Here is a 21,993-nt window from a genome sequence, read left to right on the forward strand (position 1 = left end):
ACGTGGCTACTGTTTGGGCAAGGTACAGCAGCCACACTTTACCTACACATGTAGACGAGATAGTGCAAGCAGCTGGCTGTGTGAGTTACAAGATGTGGAAGTGCTGGGACGTGGGAGCTTGTAGTAGACCCCTACTGTCCGATATTTGCTGTCTCATGCTGACCTGCCCATGACAATCAGAAGTAGGAAGGGAGGAAATACATACCCTGAAGGAATATTGTGCCTGCCTTGAGCAAACTCATGGATGCCAGCACAACTCTTGATCTACAGATACATAGGCTGAATGGCATGCAGTGGTGGTCCTGGGACGCTATACTGTTGTGGTGCTACCAGAAGACATTCAGGAGTACAGTGTCATATGTCTTCTTTAAGTCCACAAAATGCATGTAGACTGTACTCTGGGGAACTTCTAAGTGTTTAAAAAAATAACTGCCTGTTAATGTTCATATAGAAACTTCATTTATTTAGGAACCTCTCTTATTTGGAATGACAAAAGTTTTATGTAATTAGTTTATGCCATCAGAAAAAGAACATTTTCTGTGCATAGCTCTTGTGTAACATTCCTTTGTTGACCCATTCCACTAGTTGTGGCTACTGAGTTTATATTTTAGAATTTTAGTTTCTGCACTCAGCCTCATATAACAACTTGTTTGCTTATCTTCTGAGCTGTACCCTGTACTTTGATGTACTCTGCATTTTATTTTAACAAAGCGTTGCTTTTTGTTGCTGAATATTATTTTAACTAGGCTGTAGATAAAAAAAGGGCCCTATGATCTTGTCCACTTAACTTGTTCAAAATAAGTAAAGGCTAACCAGGATTTCTTGCATTCTATGATTTGACATTCACCCTCAAGATGGGATTACTTCAATATGCTATCGCCAACATAGAACACGAGAGAGATTCTTAGTGCTGGAATGGGTTATTGTATAGCTGACAGGGAGGTAAGAAAAGAGCTCTGTGTCCTGTAGGTGTTTTATGTTGTGTTCTGGTGCATTCAGGACCTTGAACTCCATAGTTGTCTGGTAAATCAGTAATCATGAAGGTGCAAAATACTCTTTCTGCGGAGATGCCTTGCATCTAATGGAGTGGACTTTGAACTTCTGTCTGCATCTACTAATAGTACTGGTATGCATTGTGTAGAATGCCCTTACAGAATCGACTTGAGGTACTTCTCTGGGAAGCCTCTGCTTTTCATCCTCCACCACCGGTCTCCTGATATGTTACTTCTTGGTGGTCCCAGAATCATTTGTAATCCTGCAGGGTTGTGACTATGTATGTTTCTCCTTAAACACAACTGTGCATAGTACTAACTTTTAATTGTTTGCTTGGGTAATGTTCATTGTTTTTTCATCCCAAATGTCCATATCCCATTTTCTTACCATAACCCCATATAGAGATGAGACGAGCTGTTCGCTCAGCTCTTAAGACATTCATGGATAGTTGCACTTCTGCTTCCTGCCAGTGAAAGGCATGCAGTGAGAAGATTCTCTGCAGAGGGTGAGAAGACGTTTGAAGAATCTGAGACCATTCTTTATAAGTGTCAGGTGTTCAACTTCTGGCCCAATGTACTTGAGCATATTCTTAAGGTCAAGGCAGTTAAATATCATAGGTGTGCTTGTTAATACCTTGCTGCAGGAAATGTCTGTAGTCCTTGCCTTTTCCTGTATTCTCTCTCATTATATATCCAGTCCTTACAACAGTATACAAAAAAGGTAGAATGGCCTTTAGCAGGTATTCTTAGTGTGACTCCTGTCTTGAATAATTCAAGCTCCTAAACAGCTTTGTGCACTTCCATTTTTCCTTTTGCATAAACTTTGGGAACAATATGTGCTACTTTGGACATTTTAGCAGCTATTATGTAAGGCAGTACACTGGCAGGCTTCCAGTTGAAGTCTCGAGACTCATGTTAACTAGTCCTGAAAGAAGGAACAAAAGGAAGAGCCAGCAAAAAACAAACCCCTTAAAAATAATTTATTAATTGTAATAAGGACAGCAAAAAAGTGCACAGACCGGTTTCGGCTGGTATACACAGACACAGCCTTCTTCAGTGTGAAACAAGTATACTTTAAGCATGCCTTTATATATGCTATAAATCATTCTGATTGGTTATTTAAAATTTGTCATTCAGACCGGGTGGGAAAAGCCCACCCATCTTGACAATCCATTTTTTCTCTTTGGAATTCAGTAATGCATGCCAACCTGTTTTATTGGATTTTTTGCCCTTAATAATGTCAATGATTGTGAACGTAAAGGATGCTGAAGGATGAATTGCATGATGTTTGCATAAAGCATTGTTCAATCTGCCCTGTTTGATGTTGCTGTTGTGCTCAGAAATTCTTAATCTAAGTGGTCTCGATGTTTGACCTATGTAAAATGCTCCACATGAGCATGTGGCTAAATAAATCGGCCAATCTGAGATACAATTAGCAAAGAATTTTATGTCATAAAGCTTGGAAGTGTTTCTGCTGGTGAATTCTTTTGTTTTAGAAACTTTGCAACAATTGGAACAATGTCCACAAGGAAAGCAACCAATTAATATGGCGCCAGTCAGTGTGCTTTGAATGGGTTCATAATTTGGTAGATTGTGTCCATGTTTGTAATGACTAAATGTGCTCCCCAAATTTTTACCTTTCCTGAATGAGAAAGAACATCTATTGGAAATGAATGGGGATAAATCAGTGTCATATTCTAAAATATTCCAATGTCTGTTGACACTCCGAATAAGATTGTCAGTATTCCTGCCATATGTGGTAGTAAATCTGAGACATTGATTGGAAGTAATATTTTTAGACTTGTAGGTTAATAGGTCCGTCCTGTCCAAATGGTCCACATGATGTATGGCGTCAAAGACATGGCCCATTTTGTATTTCCCGTTCTTGAATCTGTTAATAAGATCTTTACTATGTTCTCCATATGACACATTATCCGAACAGATACGTTTCAATCTTATGAATTGTGACTTGGGAATGTTTTTGCAAATGTGTGGAGGATGGAAACTACTGGCATGTAGGATTGTGTTATATTCAGGATGTTTTCTGAATATCTGTGTTTCCAAAGTATGGTCAGACAATCTATGAATAGAAACATCTAGAAATGTAATATTGTTGAAATCATAATGTAGGGTGAAGTTGATACCCCATCGATTATTATTCAGATATTCAACAAATTCATACAAACTTGTCAGATCACCTTTCCATAGAGCCCAACAATCATCAAGATAACGTCGCCAAATATCTAGATGTTCGAGATAAATGTTGTTGCTAGTATCATATATGATATCCTTCTCCAAGTACGCCATAAAAAGATCTGCATAAATTGGTGCAAATGAAGAACCCATGGCAGTACCTTTAGTTTGCCAATAGCAGACGTCCTCATAAAAGAAAACATTGTTGGTTAGGACATATGAAGCCATATCCAGTAGGAATTCATTGAATTCACTTGTGTATAATCCAGAAATTTGTAACCAGTAGGATAAAGATTCCAATCCTCCAGAGTGTGGTATGTTGGTGTATAGAGCACTAACATCCAAGGTACACATGCGCCATTCCGGTTCGAGTTGTGTATCAGAAATGATTTGTAAAAAGTTGGTGGTGTCCTGCAGACGTGAACGGATAAGTGTCAACAAAGGTTTCAATTTTTCAGTTAGAAAAAGTGACAGGGGTTCGGTGAAGTAACCTCTTCCTGATACAATGGGTCTCCCTGGGGGGTGTCTGGGGTCCTTATGTATTTTGGGCAAGAAGTATATGTATTGATTAGATGGATCTTGTACTAAAAGCTGATGCATAAGGTTAGAATCAATGATGGAGGCATCTTTGGCATATGTAAGAAATTCAGATATTTCTTTCTGGAATTTGGATGTTGGATTTATAACCATTTTTGAATAATACTTTGCATCAGACAGTTGTCTAAGAGCTTCATTGTTGTATTCTACCCAATTGAGAACCACTACGGCACCTCCTTTGTCTGCAGAAATGATAACAATGTCATGATTGTTTTGTAGATGTTCAATAGCTTGTTGTTCAGCCCTAGTAAGATTATTTGATCGAGTGTCAAATGGGGAGTGTGAATAATGTAAGTCCTGGAGAACATTATTTTGAAACTGCAAAACAGCAGGGTGCATGGGAGGGTTAAATGTGGACTTATGGTATGTGAATTTGCATATAGACTCACAATCATCAGAACAACCAAAAAACAATCTTAAATTCAACAATCTACAAAAAGAGGAAACATCCTGTGCAAAAGAGTCTTCGGTGACAAAAAATCCTGGTACAAATGATAAGCCTTTATTAAGAACATTAATTTCCAAAGGTGAAAAATCATAATTAGACAAATTTAAAACATTGTTATATGTTTGTGGTACTACTTCGTCATTGCCATTTGTAAAAGACTCTGTATGTCTGAAACCACTTTTATGTTTTCTCCCCCCTCTCTTGTACCTGGTCCTAAAGGGACATTGGACAATGATCTTTTAGGGATGGGTGAACCTGCTGCAATCTGCACGTCACTCTCGGGGCCAGAAAATGGCTCCTCGGTGGATGACCCAGTGTCAGAAGTCCAGTTATTTTTTAATATAGATTTTGGTCAGGCGGCTATGTGGGATATTAAACTTCACCTGTTTCTTAATTGTGCTAAAAGGGTTGTTGCCCTGGTAGTCAGAGATATCTCTATTAAACTTTTGTATTTTTTTGGTTTTCAGTTGTGTCTCCAAAATTTTAAGGTCAGAAACCACTTTGGTCAAATGTTTTGCAAAAAAGGGCTCTTTCTCAAAAGGCTTCACATCATTGGCTAAGGATAAAACAGTGTTGATTTCTTTGTCAATTGTACGCTCATAATATTTGTTTAATGCTTCAACAAATGCCATGCTAGATTTATGTTGAATATCTGCCCATTCGGACGATAGATCATCATCTAATTCGGCAACTAAGGGTTGAATTCTAACCCTTAGGCCTCGAGGAGTGATATTTTTGGCAATGTATTCCTTGAAAAGTTTGGCACGCCAGGGCAACAACCCTTTTAGCACAATTAAGAAACAGGTGAAGTTTAATATCCCACATAGCCGCCCGACCCAATCAATGTCTCAGATTTACTACCACATATGGCAGGAATACTGACAATCTTATTCGGAGTGTCAACAGACATTGGAATATTTTAGAATATGACACTGATTTATCCCCATTCATTTCCAATAGATGTTCTTTCTCATTCAGGAAAGGTAAAAATTTGGGGAGCACATTTAGTCATTACAAACATGGACACAATCTACCAAATTATGAACCCATTCAAAGCACACTGACTGGCGCCATATTAATTGGTTGTTTTCCTTGTGGACATTGTTCCAATTGTTGCAAAGTTTCTAAAACAAAAGAATTCACCAGCAGAAACACTTCCAAGCTTTATGACATAAAATTCTTTGCTAATTGTAGCTCAGATTGGCTGATTTATTTAGCCACATGCTCATGTGGAGTATTTTACATAGGTCAAACATCGAGACCACTTAGATTAAGAATTTCTGAGCACAACAGCAACATCAAACAGGGCAGATTGAACAATGCTTTATGCAAACATCATGCAATTCATCTTTCAGCGTCCTTTACGTTCACAATCATTGACATTATTAAGGGCAAAAAATCCAATAAAACAGGTTGGCATGCATTACTGAATTCCAAAGAGAAAAAATGGATTGTCAAGCTGGGTGGGCTTTTCCCACCCGGTCTGAATGACAAATTTTAAATAACCAATCAGAATGATTTATAGCATATATAAAGGCATGCTTAAAGTATACTTGTTTCACACTGAAGAAGGCTGTGTCTGTGTATACCAGCCGAAACCGGTCTGTGCACTTTTTTGCTGTCCTTATTACAATTAATAAATTATTTTTAAGGGGTTTGTTTTTTGCTGGCTCTTCCTTTTGTTCCTTGTATCATGCTTTTTTTGAGCTGTGCAACTGCTTACGTGCAAACAACTTTTTGATTTATAACTAGTCCTGAAAGACCAACAAAATAAAAAAAAAAAACACCAAAAGACTGAAAATACAGGAAAACAGCAAATACTGAGCATCTTTCTTCTTCCTTAAACTTGTTTTGTTGCAGGGGGACCTATATACCCTGAGAACTTTACATTTTGTGTGTTTGTGTGTACATATAATATGTATAGTGTGTGTGTGTGTGTGTGTGTGTGTGTGTGTGGAGAGTCAGCATTCATGCAAATTGAGATTTGTCACTACCTACGGAAGCAGCATCCATAAGGTTTAGGATTATGGTGAGTAAATATTGGCTAGTTCTTACAGCTGACAAGTTTTTTCATCATTAGTATCCAAAAGTCCTTCATGTTCTTCTCAGAAGGTTAAGACATTGGCTAGTCAGTTGTCAGACTTCAAAAATTCTTATTAGGCCAAATCCACAATGTGCCATTTTGACACTAACCCAAGGAGTTGTCTCTCTTGTGTGATTTGTGTTGTATGTCCCAGCTGTTTAGACAAAAACATTTTCTAGTAAAAACACGTATAAAATGTTTGTACTGGAATAAACTTCTTGCAACACCGTTTAGTTGAGTTAGATGGATGCTTGTCAGTTTTGGTGCTGAGTAGAGCTTTTATCAGTATTGTTTCGGTTCTTTTTATTTCCGCCCTTGTTTGTTTAAATTCAGGACTGCAAATAATGATGTCAGCAGAGAAATTCCATTTAGTCAGTGGGAAACAGTCTGCTGTTTTGTGTGGTAGTCATTACAATAAGCTATACTTCTGTGAATTTTGACAGTTTAGTGCTGTGCTTTCTTATGTGGAGCTGTATTTTTACACTTACAACAGATATGGCAGATGTCCTTCAAGGATGCATCTGCAGTCCTTACAAATGGGTTGTCCTGTCGTCAGGCAGCCCTTCGGTCGGCCGGATTCCAAAGTCTGGGTCTGGCCTCGGCTGGTGTCGCACTTCACCCGACGTATATATATATATATATATATATATATATATATATATATATATATATATACACACACACACACACATACACGCGTGTGTGTATATATATATATTAGATATAGGTACACATATGTATATATATCTCAACTCCAAGATCACACAACAGCAAGGAAAGGGCAGATTTCCCCTCCCTGCTGTTCCGTGATCTCCCACAAAGTAATGCCAGCAGAAGCAATCCTATGATTATTCGATCACTTCTGGCAGCAGTAAAAACAGTCAATATTACAAATGTTCAACTATATGGAATGTTTCTGTATGCACATGCACCGACTGCAACATTGCCATATGTCAAATAAAAGGGAAAATTCTGAGAAATGGCAGTCTCAGACTTAGTATATGTAAGTCTGGATTTTCAGTCATTTGGTATTTAAAATGTCAGGAGTCTGAGTCCCAAAATATGAACTGTTGCCCACTGTTATAGTGACATGTTCTTCAGACTGAAGTAAAATGGTACATTTATATAGTAGCCATTTCTTGTGGTGAAGCTAAGAAAATACAGTCACACCGTAACCTGTTCTTGCATTAACCTAAGAAAGTGCAGTCATATAGTAACCGTTTCATGGCATTTAAGTAAAGTAATGTAGTTATATAGTAATGTATTCTTAAAATTAGAGTTGTGTCGTTTTTGTACTCTGTACTTGGCATTAAAGTGGTGCAGTTATATAATTACCCATTCTTTGAATGAAAAGTTGGGTGGTACATTTATAAGGTAACCTGCTTGGTATTAATGTAAGGTGGTGCAGTTACGCTGCTTCTTGCACTTGTATGGTATCCTTCTCTTGGGGTTAAATATGGTTATACATTTATATATTATATAAACTTCAGTTAGGATTAAGGTAAGGCAGTTCACTTGTACAGTAACCTGCTCATAGAATTAAAGTTAGGTGATGCAGCTGTGTAATAACCTCATGTAGTAACCTGTTTGCGTGATTTGTGTAAATCAGTATAGTTACATAGTCACCTGTCTTTGGGAGTAAGTTAAGGTGGTGTAGTTATAATTACCTATTCTGGGGGTTTAAAGTAAACAAATATTCTTGCGTAGTAACCTGTGATTGGGACTAAAGTAAGGTGATACACTTATGCAGTAGTGTGTTTTTGAGAAGAGACGGAAGCTTTTCAGTAAGGTGATACAGTTGTGCACTAACCTATTCTTGCGAAGAGAGGAAAGAGGGAAGTTATCAGCAGGCCCTGCCTCCTTCTTCCTTTCAACAGGCCCTGCCTCCTTTTCTTGCCATTCCATATTTTCTTTTCATAGTACTTCTGTTAATTTTATTTCACAAACTCTTTCCTGGCAGGATAATAGAAGGTGGACTGGGTGTGTCCTTCTGTAGTTGCACTAGTCTGCAGCATCGCTGCTTAGATGATCCTCCTCCAAAACTTTGAGTTGTTGGAAGGAACAGTTTGTGTGGGTGGTGGCAGAAGCCTTAATTTCCCTTCTCGTAATTGTCTACTGCTGCATTAAGATTTTCATTTATTTATTGACGGATTTCTCAACAAGGAGAGATCTTTTGCTTTAGCTGTATTTCGTCAGAGATCTTGTGCTTGAATCTTGTTTCCTGTAATTGTATGTAGTGTTACTTTAAGTAGTGGGATTGCACTGACATGGTGACAGTAAAGCAAAAAGGAGGCACTGTCTTGGTTTTAGTATGTATAAGTAAAGGGGTGCATGGACCTTGTACTCTGCAAAAAAAAAAAACGCTTTTAGGTGGTTTGTATTTCACTTGCAGTAGACTCTGTCTTATCCGGTCTCGCTGGGACCAGACTCTAGGTTGGATAACCAAGTGGCTGGTTAATCAGAAAAAGCATACAGAATAGCATTTATAGGTTATAAATCAGCTAGTTAGTGTTAGTATGCATTTTTTCTAATGAATATGAAGTCTACAACACAAAAATTTGTCATTTAGTCTGGAAAAGGTGTAAGTGTTCTTCTCTGTTGTCTCTTTCTAGGATATGGGAGAAATTTGATGGCTGGTTAAAGGGAGGCCGGATAAGAGGGAGTTTACTGTATTTTGGGTACAGTGCTTCAGACGTGAGCATACTGTATTTTGGGTACAGTGCTTAAGACCTGAGCATGGTTATCATCAAACTTTTAGTTCGTCGACGGACAGTTTGGCTTTATTCTGTGTTTCAGTCCCATTTGCTGGTTGCTACTTACCCTTAAGTTGTTTCCATAATTCATGACTCATTCACTGAGTAATAAAAATTATAATTAATGCACTTAAAACTGAAAAACTGCTCTTTGGTATCTAAACCAACATTGGTAATGATCCTAGAAATTGGGTAAGCTGTCCCACTATTACTGTATGGTACTCGGACCATATTCATTTGCACATATCTTTGATATTGGATAGGTCTGTTGCATCTTGATCTTCTCACCATGTTCAAAGGGTTTAAGCAGAAATTTCATGGAGAAGCAAAATGCAGCATGTTAAAAATGATCATCTTTTGTAATCTTCTCCCAGGCTGAGCCTGAAAATGGTTCATGTGGACCAGTGCTGTCCCATGGATGACAAATACATGCATGCAAATGTATATATGTACATAATTTGTATACAAATTTTTTATGTAGTGAGCAAGTCATGCTGAAGCAGTATATAGCATTTTCTTAAAAATGCACTGCTTTCATAAGTGTTGTCAAAAGTGGTAGCAAATGAAATTAGGAGTTATGTACTTACCATAACTTGGCATCTGTGTTGTCCATTTTCATTCTTCCTCAATGGGTTATGGATCCGATCCTCAAATCTGACTTGTACACATTTTCCAGACTTTAGATTCCAATCTTGAGCTCCTCCCTCTTCCCACAATGCACTACACTACCTCTACTTCCTTAGATGGAGTTTGCTGCTTATGTTTACTGATTTATAAAGACAGGACAGATAAAGTAAGAATTATAACTTTAATCTGGAACTAAAGAGGCTCCTGTATCATCCAGTATCCTTCCAGAAAAAATAACGCTGGGGGATGGCTGGGAGGGAAGGTGAGGAAGAATGAAAATTGACAACACAGATGCCAAGATGTTCTTCGTGTTTCACTGTTGCATTCATCACACTTGGGTTATCTGCCTGCAGGTTTCTCATTCGGCCCGAATACCAGAGACTTAGTATTTCTGCATCGGTTGCTGTCGCTCCAGGACTGATGTCAGGGGTATAAAAACAGGCAGCCGATGCCATTACATCAGTCTTTCTTGCCGAGGAGCCCGAAGCGGAAGCAGTTCGCACTAGTGCTGGTTGGCTGCTACCTGAGTTTTTCTTTCCGAATTGAATCATCCTGAAGTCTTCTAAAGCTAAGTACCCCGTTGGGGATCCCTTTTTCTTGCTCTAACCGATGTCAGAAAAAGTTAACAATTGTCTCGCCTGTGGAAAGCAAATACCAAACCGAGATTTCCATTCTTACTGTGTCACCTGTTTAGGCCCAGACCACGAAGTACCTCACTGTCAGTTTTGTGCTTTGTTCAATGCCCAAACTATTCGTCGTCGGGCCCTTATTGTCGCTAAATATTTTTGCTCTCGATCCCCGTATTCCGAAATGGCTTCGGTAAGCCATCTGACTACCGATCTTCTGAAAAAACGTAAGGGTAAAGACAGAGACAGACTTCACAGGTCCAAAACTGCTGAAGACACTTCTGTTAAGCTAGTTGCCAGTTCAATGGTACTCAGCGAGGCGCTTTCGCAGCTCCTGATGCCCGCTTCGATGGATTTGCAGGCCGCTACCGAGAACCGTTTGGAGTCCGGTATGCCGTGAGACTCTTCTTTGAATACAGAACCTGTGGATGTCTCTACCTTGGATGGGTCCGGAGCCACTCTGCAGGCACTGGCTTCTGAGGAAGTTCTTCGCACTACCGATATTCGACACAAACCGATGACTTCTTTCACGTCTTCAGTTCTGTCTAACTCTACCGAGTTTCTAAGGCCAAGAGTACGAGCTACGCCTAAAAAACCAATGACCCAAATTCAAGCACCTGCTTCCTTACCACATCAAATGCTTAAAATGGCAGAAGACCTGATTATGCTCATTAGGGGAAGCCAGCCTTCTCCTGCTAAGGTAGAGACCTGTCCCCAGCTGCTTTAACAGACCAAGAGTCCGACTCTGAGGTTTCTGAATATGAAGACATGCCTTTATCTGCTTATGAGGATTCAGATGCAGAGGAATTCATTCCCTCTGCTTCCCCTTCAGAGGATTATTCTTTTGGTGAAACTCTACATACTGTAAGAGAGCATTTCCATTGGGAATGCCAAGACTATCCTCAGTCCAAAAAGAGACTCAGAGAATTTCTAGATTTGCTACAACATAGACCTTTAGCAGTACCTCCAGTTTGGGATATTGTGGATGATGTTTTTATGGAATCCAGCCTAACTCCTGATACTTTACTCCCTGCTCCAAGGAAACCAGACAGGTACTACAGAGTCCCTGACTCTCACAAATTTCTTTTAAAAAATCCTACTGCTCACCCAGAGGTCATTTCCCAGGGGGCTAAAGGTATAAAAGCAACTACAGCTAAGAATCCCACCCCTTCAGACAGGGATTCCCGAGCTTTAGACAGATGGAGTAAAAAAGTATACACCTCTGCAACTCTCACCATTAGGGCATTAAATTGCCAGTTGCACATGCTGAAATACCAGCAACATTTTATGGAACTTATTTAGCAAAAATTAGCTACCTTTACAGACTGTGCAGAGAATAAAGAATTAAAAGAGCTTATGCATTCTGCAAGCCAAGTCAGCAAGCATACTTTGCAATGTGGTTTTGACGTCCTTGAAGCATCTTGCAGGGCAGCAGTCACTGGTTCTGTACTGCGAAGGCATGCTTGGCTTAAGGAGCAGACCTTTCCAGACCATGTCATATCAAAATTGCTAGATGCCCCAGTCTGTTTGGCACCAAAGCAGAAGAGGTTGTAAAAAAGATGGAATAAAAGGCTAAATCCATGCAGACAGTCAAAGATGTCTTGCAAGTGCAACCTGCTAGATTCAGTAGGCATTGCCCCTTGAAACATTGGACCGTTCTAGCCCCCTCAAGGCCATCTCAAACTAGATCCAGGAGAAACAGACCCCCCCCCCCCCAGACTTCAGTCTCAGGGTATGCAGAGATCTAAGCAATGGAGTGTCTCCACTTCAAAAGCAGGGAGTGCTAAGCCACCCCCTTATGGAAAGAATTCACAGTGACTTCTCTATTCCTCTCTTCACCTCTGCCAAACTGATCATGCCCCTAGAAGGAAAACTTGCCCATCATGCAAAACACTGGACCTTCATCACCAAAGATCGATGGGTCCTCAACACTGTATCCCAGGTGTACACATTTTACTTTCACTCACTGCTAACTCCAAAAGGGTTCCCAGACCTTCCTCCAAACCAGTGGGCAGAGGCAGAAAACCAAGTTCAATCCCTGCTCTCCATAAGGGCAATTCATCCTGTTCCGGCAGAACACACAGGTCAAGGGTTCTATTCCAGACTTTTCCTGGTACTCAGAAAAGAGGGCACTTGGTGCCCAATTGTAGATCTTTCCACTCTAAACACCTTCTTGGTGGTACCAAAATTCAAAATGCTCACCCTTCAGCAGCTTCTTCCTCTGCTGTCCAAAGATGCCTGGTTAGCCACCCTAGACCTAAAAGAAGCCTATCTGCACATCCCTATCAGGGGCTAATGCAGGAGATACCTACATTTTAGGGTACAATCTATGCATTATAAGTTCTCTGCACTTCCCTTTGGCTGACCCACTGCTCCCAGAGTATTCACAAAATGCTTGGCTCCAGCCATTGCTTATTGCAGACAGAGAAAAATTCATATTTACCCGTACTGAATGATTGCCTGATTCAGGCAGAGACGGTCAGGAACATGTGTTGCAGCACCTAACATTTGTAAAGAACCTTCTAACCTCCCTGGAGTACACTACCAACGAAAAGAAATCAAAACTAGTCCCCAGTCAAAAGATTGTATTCCTGGGAGCAAGCTTGGACACAACATCCTTACTTCAGAAAAACAAGCCCATCTGACAGGCTACTTCGCTCAAATGGCCACCAGAACAGAGTTATCCGCAAGGAAAATCCTGCAAACCATAGGGTTCATGTGCCTCTTGCATCTTACTAATTCCATATGCCAGACTGCATATGAGGAAACTTCAGTGGTACTTAAAAAAGTCTTTGGTGCCAACATTCTCAGGACCTGGAAACCATACCTATTATACCTTGTCTAAGGACAGAGTTTCTTTGGTGGGCAGCAGCATGCAGCCACAACAAGGGACTTCCCTTTACATAACCCCACGCCACCCAGACCCTAACACAGACACATCAGACTATGCCTGGGGGGGGCATACCTGGACGACAAGTGCATTCAGGGCCACTGGAGCCCAAGTCAAACTCATCTGCACATCGACGAAAAAGAGATGCTAGCTGTTCAGCACGCTCTGACAGCTTTCAGGTCCCTACTCTCACCAGGACACCTGCTAATAAAAACAGACAACACCACAGTTATGTGGTACATCAGCAAGCTGGGGGGGGGGCCCACTCTGCAGGCTAGCCATGGCCTTGTGGAGCACAGCCTTGGACATGCAGATTCATTTGCAAGCTCAATTCCTACCAGGCAAACAAAGCTCTCTGGTAGATGACTTAAGCAGAAATCTCCTAGATCCACACTAGTTGCAATTAGATCCCAGCACCTTCAGTATTCTAATCCAGAAATGAGAGACCCTAGAGGTGGACCTCTTTGCCTCCCCCTGCAATTACCAGCTCAGCAAATTCTGCACCAGGACACCTCACAGCAGGGCCTGGAAAGTGGATGCCCTATCCTTCCAGTGTGCAAACCTCTCAAGCTATGCATTCCCCCGTTTGCCTCTTCTGTCAAGAATATTACTCAAGATAAGACAGGACAGACCAAGGACAATCCTGATTGCCCTGGACTGGCCACACCAGCACTGGTACACACTACTGCGCAGCCTGCCACCCTGACATCTACTCCAGATCCCAACCCTCCTCACTCAGCAGGGGGGGCAGATCTTGCATCCATGGCTGCAAACCATGAATCTTGCAGCCTGGCTTATTCCTTAAATTCTCCCCCAGTGACCAGCCTAAGCAAGCAGATGCTGGACGTCATTCTTGAAGCCAGAAGACCCAGTAAAAGGAAATCCTATGCTGATAAGTGGAAAGGTATTGTTCTTGGACTCCGTCTAAAGGAGAGGACACAGCACTGCCCTCCTTACCTCTAATCCTGAATTACCTAGCAGACCTACTCCACAGAGGCCTATCCTTCTCCTCCATTAAGATCCATGCCTCTGCCATTTCAGCTCATTACAACACTGAGCCACCTCTCTTCTCTCACCCTCTTATCAAACAGTTCCTGAGAGGGACAAACAACTTAAGCCTACTAAGGAGAGCACCCACCCCTGCTTGGGACCTTAACTTTGTACTGGAAAGCTCATGCTAGCCGCCTTTGAGCTTGCAGTGTCAGCAGAGTTAAAATTCCTCTATTGGAAAACAGCCTTGCTTCTGGCCATCACTTCAGCTGAAAGAGTGTCTGTGCTACAAGCACTTATGGCTGTGAAACTCTTCATTATTTTCCATGCTGACAGGGTTTCCCTCAGGACTAACCCTTCCTTTATGCCTAAAGTTGTGTCCAGTGTGGCTCTCAACCAATCTATCCATTTGCCAACCTTCTTCCCTAATGCTCAAAATAAAGGGGAAAGGATCCTGCACTCCTTGGAAGTGCACAGACAGCTCCGATTCTGCCTTGATAGGGACTAAGCCCTTCAGGAAATCTGACCAGTTACTAGTCAGCTTTGCATCAGGGGCAGAGGGCAAGGCCATTTCAAAACAAACAATTTCCAAATGGATAGCACACTGCATCCATTTCTGCTACAAGCACCATGGGAAACCAACCCCTCAGGGGGTCAGAACACAGTTCACTAGGGAAACTTCTATCTCTACAGCATTCCTCAGGAGAGTCCCTACCAGGGACATCCTGGAAGCTGCCACCTGGAGTTCTGTACACACCTTCACCAAGTATTACCACCTGCCTCTCTTTTCCAAATCCATGGCGGGTTTTGCAACAGCAGTCCTGCACAACATCCTAGTCAGCCCCAACTCTTCTTGTCTGCCTCCACCCTTTCTTCAGCTTTGGGAATCAACCCAAATGTGATGACTGCAACAGTGAAACACAAAGAACATAGTACAGTTGTGTACACTTACTATAAATTTAGATGTTCGAGTGTATTCACTGTTGCAGTCCTGGTTCCCCTCCCTCCAGCCCCCTTGTCTCTCTCTCTCCTCTCTGTCTATTACTCACCCCTTTCAGGGATATTGGTATTGACTTTTTACTGATGGTGTTTTCCCCACTATAACTTAACTCCCTATTTGGGGGTCTCCTGACATTTGGGGCAAGAAAACCTGATGTAATCGCATTGGCTACCTTTTTTTATACCCCTGACAACCTGATGTCTGTCCTGGAGCGACAGCAACCGACGCAGAAATACTAAATCTCTGGTATTCGGGCCGACTGAGGGCTACCTGCAGGCAGATAACCCAAATGTGATGACTGCAACAATGAATACACTCTAACATCTACATTTATGGTAAGTGTACACAACTGTACTTTATGGTAAGTACATAACTCCTAAATCTGATGTTGCCCTTTTCATTCTTCCACACTGACTGGTAGAGGTCCCCAGCTACTTATGACTAGAGAGCCCATCATAGGAGGATGTGCCAGAGCACTGTCAAACCAAAAGCAGGTCTGCTTTTTTATATAGTGCCCGGTCTGTAATTGGTCATAAAGGTATGATTTATTTAGGGAATGACCGCAAAGAATTTATTATTAAAAGGAATCTGTGTGAACAGCAGATGAGGAAGCCATGGGTTTGGAGAAAGTAAATGCTAGAGCACTGTTGAGCCAGGGGAGGACTGCTTCTGGAGACCATGCCCAAATTGTAATGCATCACGAAGATGTGAATCTTTAAGGAAGAGCCCTATGACCAGATATTGCCAAAGGAAGCCCAAGCAGAATGCTGAAGAGGCAATGTATAGATTCAGTAAACAGGATAGTAGAATGATAATGCAAGTTCAACCATTCAGGAGTAAATCAGCAAGTTACAGTTGGTGGTCACTGGTAAGATACCTGGCAAATATGTGGATTGACAAAGGATAGTCTCTGTGGCCATTCTGGGTACAAAGAAGTATTAGTCCGAAGGAACACACTAATTTTATTGAAGATAATGAAGGTAGTCTGGCATACAAGACTTGAAGTTGTGAAATCCTTCACAAGGTGAAGCTTCGGTAGAAAGGTAGATGGGAGTAGTCATAAATCTGGCAGAATGGGTCTGTGACCAGGAAATTACATGCTGTAGTGGAAAACTTATTCATCTTTTGGTTAGTGGTGTGGATGATCACTGTTGGTCTCTGTGGCTACTTTGGTTAAAGGGTAGGGATTGATGTGGGAGGACACCCCCTCACAAGAGGAGTAATGAAAAGGGTGCTTTGACAAGAAGGTCTAACAATCTGGAAGCTCGATTACCAAAGGTAAAGGTACCAAGAGGACTACTTTCCAAGAGGAGATTACATATGCCAATTGCTTGACAGTTTAAGGGAAAGAGAGGTGTCTCACGGAAGGTCTAAGCAGGGAGGATCCTTATGGGAAAGCTTTACATAATCTGGAAGTTGTCAAGAGAAAGTAATTAATCTCCAGAGTGAAAAACCATTATAGCTATTAGGTAAAGTTCAGTATTGGATAACATTCACCTTTTCTTTTTAAAGAGTTGACAGATAAGGGATGGATGGCAGATGTAGAAGATGAAAAAGGGCCAGTGTTCTGATTGGAAGCCCAAGTGGGTAATGTCCTCTGCTTTCTTTTTTAGGCTGCTAGGAGACCTACCTGAAAACTAGCCTGATGAGAGTACCGCCATTGTGTCTAGGACAATAACAAGTGGCTTTTGTCTTGAAGAGGGGACCATGTGAGAGATCATCTTCCTTCAGTATGCTCTCCCACTGTGGTTAGGGAGCATCAGAAAATTTTGTAGCAAATAGTGGAGGCAGTGAAAGATCCATCAGTGAACACAACATTTGCAAAATCTGTACATTTTTTGGGAGAAAGAGACTGGTACGCATCGATCAGTGTACGGACACAGTCTTTGATTTGATGGTTTAGGGTAGCAGTTTTGCTTGAAGTGACATAAAAAAGGCAGTAGACCCTAAAACTGGTTAATAAATGTGAGAATAACCTGAGTCATAGTATTTCACTGCATTCCCAAGAAGAAGTTTGGATTCCAAGAACTCTTATTTATCTGAATGTGGTATGTGCATCTTGGAGAATGTACACTGGATCTTATGTAAAAGAAGCAGGGTTTTGGTATTATTCTCATTCTTCTCTCTGTTTTTTTGTTTTAGCTGTTTTAGAGGATATTAAAGCTTTGATCCCTCTTGACTGAATAAATGTTGGTAGAAATAACAGCTCTGGTGTTGTTCAGATGAAGGAGGGAGACCTCCACAGATCTTGATAGGTGTACAACTGTTGGTGCATAGGGACGCTAAAGGAATCCATTGAGGAAGGAAAGTTAGAACCCTGGTGCTGTAAACCACCTCTGCCTCTGTGAGGAAGGTAAGAGTAGAAGTCGTCCCTTGCCCTATACAGAAGTGTTGCACATGATTCCTGAGGTACTCGTAAAAACTGAATGGTAGGCAAAAGGAAAGGTAGATTCTGGCGGTAGTCAGGGTGTTGCTGCCCCCCCCCCCCCATTTGTTACCTGCAGGTGAGCACATCTTCATCTTCCACTGATGTCTAGAACAAAGAGGAGCTGGCAAAGTGGGACTTAAACAGTGACATGTAAAGGAGTTACTCAAAGTACTTAGGCCCATCTGATAACAGATAATAAGGGCCATTACCTATGAAGGGCCTTCCGCTGGCAGGGGGATGAAAGTTTTTTTTTTTTTTTTTCTTTCTTACATTTCCACATATGAGGAGATTGAGTGGAGGTTTCAGCCAGCCAACTTCTTAGGAGTAGAACAGTATGTAGGTAGTGGGTGACCTCAGGGTGGAATCTAAGCATCTAAGCTTGTCCTTTTAGGATATTGGCTAGGCTTGCACAAACCTTATATGTAAAGAGTTTGTCTTACAGCTTAGCACACACATTCAAAGATTAGTGCCATGCTGACTGTCCTTGTGGGCCATTTTAAGTGTAGCCAATTACCCTATGTGTCAGTCAAACCCTGCATCTTGTGTAAGGTAAACACTTTAGCCATTATGCCAATCTCTTATCAGGTTTGTTACAGATTGCAGACTGAAGTAAGGGTGAAGGGGATATCTGCGCTACTGCTGTATCCAAAAGATAAATATTCCTAGATGGTCTCTCATCCAAGTAGTGATCAGGTCCCACCTTGCTTAGGTTCCTCAATCAGGTAAGATCAGGCACATTCAGGGTAGTATGGCTATTCCCCAGCTTCACAGAGAGCTAAAGGAGGGAGATGTCAGAAGAAGTTTGGAGAAAACTCCTCTTCTCAGGAAGAGGTCCCATGGAGGAGTCAGAACACCCAGTAGCCACAGATTCACCAAATAAATACGAGTACTCTCAAAGGCTAAAATATTTTCTAAAGGACCAGCCACAATGAAAGGTTTAAATATATTTAATAATAAATAATAAAAGAACACGAAAATACTAATTATATATTTACAGTAAACACCTGAGTTTCAATAACAGAAAATATTAAAATAATACAGATGAGTAGATTCAAAAGATATAGAAAAACAGTACTTAACTAATCTCACTATACTTTCTTGACTGAGCTAAAGAATTACTATTTCCTGCTCACTTACTAGAGCAAGGCATGATGAAGTAGGTGAGGGATCCTTATATGTCATGAGGCAGGATTTGGACAACAGAAAGTGCAACCCAGCCACAGAGAACAATGGAAGGGTGATTGAGTAGGGAAGGAAAGATCTTCCTCCTGGTCCACATCAGGGCAACAAGATACGGCCCAACCTGCATTGTACCGGAGGACATGAAATCTGAATGGCAAATGTATTCAACTAATGGCTGAAGTACTAAGACTGTAATAATGACCTCCCAGAAATCAGACCGTTCCAGATGAACAGGCCTATGTCTCTGAATTTCTTAGAGCAGAGTCCCTGGACAAAGCCATTAAAAGAACAAGGGGATATGGGTAGCAGAGGACTAGAGTTAGGAATGATTTTTAAGCATTGTTCTTATAAGGTTAGAGATCTGATTAGAATGACTTGTTTTTTTCTTTAGCATGAAATATCTAAAGAATACGAAGATGTCAGATTTGAAGGGATGCTTTGGGTCTGAGGAAAGCTACCCTGGTCTGGAATTTTTGGATCCCAGGGCTAGGTACTGAATCTGAGAAAAACTACATGCTTGTGGTTACCTAATCCTAATATGTGCCAGATCCTCAACTTAGGATCTGAAGAAAGAAGTGGTCGAACCAATCGGATGCGAACAGCATCCAGAGCAGCTAACTCTCAGACCCAAAAGTTGTTCAGGAATTTGTTGCTTCCCAGAGCAGCTTATTCCGTCAGATACAAGGTCTGGTATCCAATGAAAACCTGACAACCACCTTAATGCAACCGATCAGATCCAGTGGCCCGATAGGAGGAAACTGCAGTATGTCGTATCTGAAGTCCTTGGATCTAATACAAAAAGAAATTAATCTGATGTACCTGATCAGGCCAATCTGTCAGATGCGAGGAAGACTTTGGATCCAGAGGAGATCCTAGGATCTTTGGCTCTGAGGGCTAGAATCCGAAGTCCTGCAGGGAGGTTCCCTTTGATACATTTTTATTTGTATGTCTTTGTTATTATTTCTTGAAGGGGGTGTGAGCCCCTAAAGGAACTGTTATGATGAGTAAATAAACAACAAAGCTATCCTTACCACTCTACATAGGTCTGACAAGAAGAAGGCTCAGCAACAACGGATATGTGATGGTGGAGCATAAACATATCCTCGTCAGATAAAGGAAAAGTCAGGAAGGAAACACACAAAGTATGACAGACAGGTGATCCGCTCTCAGTCCCACATGATTTCTGTTCCTTGCTCAAAAAAAAAGTCAGCTCAAGCATGGATCGAGGGTACGTCCAACATAGCTCACAACATGTAAGCACAAGAAAAACAGTGGGCAACCCAAAAGTAAAAAGAAAACTGAACTATACAGTTCTAGAAGTTGATAGTAAAAATGGTCCTGTGTCAACGTGCCTTTGCTCAAGCATACGATGAGCAAACTTGAAAAATGGCAGTAATCACAGACCTCATTTTAAAGGATGTGATAATAACAGACTAGGTCTGAAGAGTAAGACGTCTGAAAACTCACAAAACTGCCTTTTCAAGTTAGTTCTTCACGTTTTCTGTCCACCAGCCCATCCACAGACAGTAAAAACCAGACAATGTCACTGTAGAGGTCTTTGGTCTCCATTGACTAAAAAATAAGTACAAACACAAAGCATAATATGTGATTCTGACAACAAAACCAAGGAAAAGGTTAAGAATTAACCTTGCCATCTATCCTGAATGCACTCGTCTAACGCACAAAAATATCTGCATGGGCTTGTGCTGGATGGAGCAAGGAATTCCTACGAATGAACAGAGGACAGTCAAAGCTCCTGTGCATTTCTAAATTCAGAAGAAAAACAAAAATTGCCATAAAAGAAGATATGCAAGCAAAGAACAAGCCCTGAGACTGCAGATTGTAACAGGGTGGAGTTAACAGTCATAAAACATCAACAATTAATAGCTGAGAGAAACAAGTATTGTCACAGGAAAAAACCTAAGTAAAACAAAACAATAATTTTAGAAAATGAAAAATAGCCAAAGGTGGCTTTAGAGGGTGGAAAGAAAACAGTAGATAAAGGGGAAACCCATTGAATTAACTAAAGAAGATTAAATAGGAAATTTAGAAAAAAGTAGACAAAATGCTGCCTTACCGTTCGAGAACTGCAAATCTTCTTCCCTATTGCTTAGGTGGCAAATGAGATCCGAGGAAGTAGACGTAGTATAGTGCATTATGGGAAGAGGGAGGAGCTTGAGATTGGAATTTGAAGTCTGGAAAATGCAGCCGAGTCGGATCCAAGGATCTTACCCATAACCTATCAGTGAGGAAGAATGAAAAGAACATCAGATCTTTTTTCATGGTTAAAAGAAAAAAAAAACATGATCATTAGAACAAAAACTGAAGCATTTTGATGTCAAATAATGCCTGTTACTTTTCTTTCACAAACACTGTCAGAGTAGCTAGTGAACAAATGAAATGGTTTTCACCTGACTTAAGCGGAAATGTTCTTTTTTTCCACTTTATGATTATGGGGAAAACGTAGTATTTTGCTGTTGATGTAAAAAAATGCATTGATTTCACAAGTATTTATTTATTTTTTTGAAGTTCCAGCATACAGTTGACAAATTCTAATCTTAAGCAATGCACTACGAATTCTCCAGTTTTTTGGCATGTGTGGTGGTCTGCTTTGATGCTGCTGCTTGTTGTTGTGTCTTTCGGCTTTTCCCGGTTAGGGTGCTGCTAACAAACAATAATGCATTTATTTATTTATGATTTTACTTTATTTATTGCATTTGCTTACCAGGATTGCCTGACTGGGCAAACTAACAAGATCCTAGCCATCTGCCTTTTTATTACAGTGTAAGTAAAGTTCAGTGCTGTATTTCATGTGGTATCTAAGTGCTGAAGATGTTTTAAAAATTTAATGACATATGCATAAAAGCCACTCATTTCTGACACGTTGCCCATCTACATGCACAAGCCAACCCAGGGAAATGTTTTTGGCAGCTTAACAGATTTTTAGCAAGGGAAAGAGAATGAGGGTTAAAGTGAGGGCTTGTAGCCAGTGTGGCGATTATAGAATTTGATTTAATAGCTGTATAGGCCGTCTTGGTGAAACTGGTATTTTTCTGCCATTATCTCACTCTTTGCTTTTAGTGCAGCGTGATGTTAAGGCAAAAATGTGAAGGCTGTATGCAGGAGGCAAGAGAGAGGGAGAGATGGAGCTGCTGTTAACCATCATAATCATTAATGTTTTACT

General features: G+C 40.9%; 1 protein-coding gene across 1 annotated transcript in view; it reads left to right on the forward strand.

Moving 5' to 3' along the window:
• Positions 1-21,993, forward strand: part of LOC122804310 (galactocerebrosidase-like) — a 553,356-nt gene that overhangs the window by 249,626 nt on the left and 281,737 nt on the right. The gene's annotated exons all lie outside the window — the stretch shown is intronic.

This window comes from Protopterus annectens, chromosome 6.part0, assembly GCF_019279795.1.
Source record: "Protopterus annectens isolate FY-2018-M chromosome 6.part0, PAN1.0, whole genome shotgun sequence".
Lineage (NCBI taxonomy): Eukaryota > Metazoa > Chordata > Ceratodontiformes > Protopteridae > Protopterus > Protopterus annectens.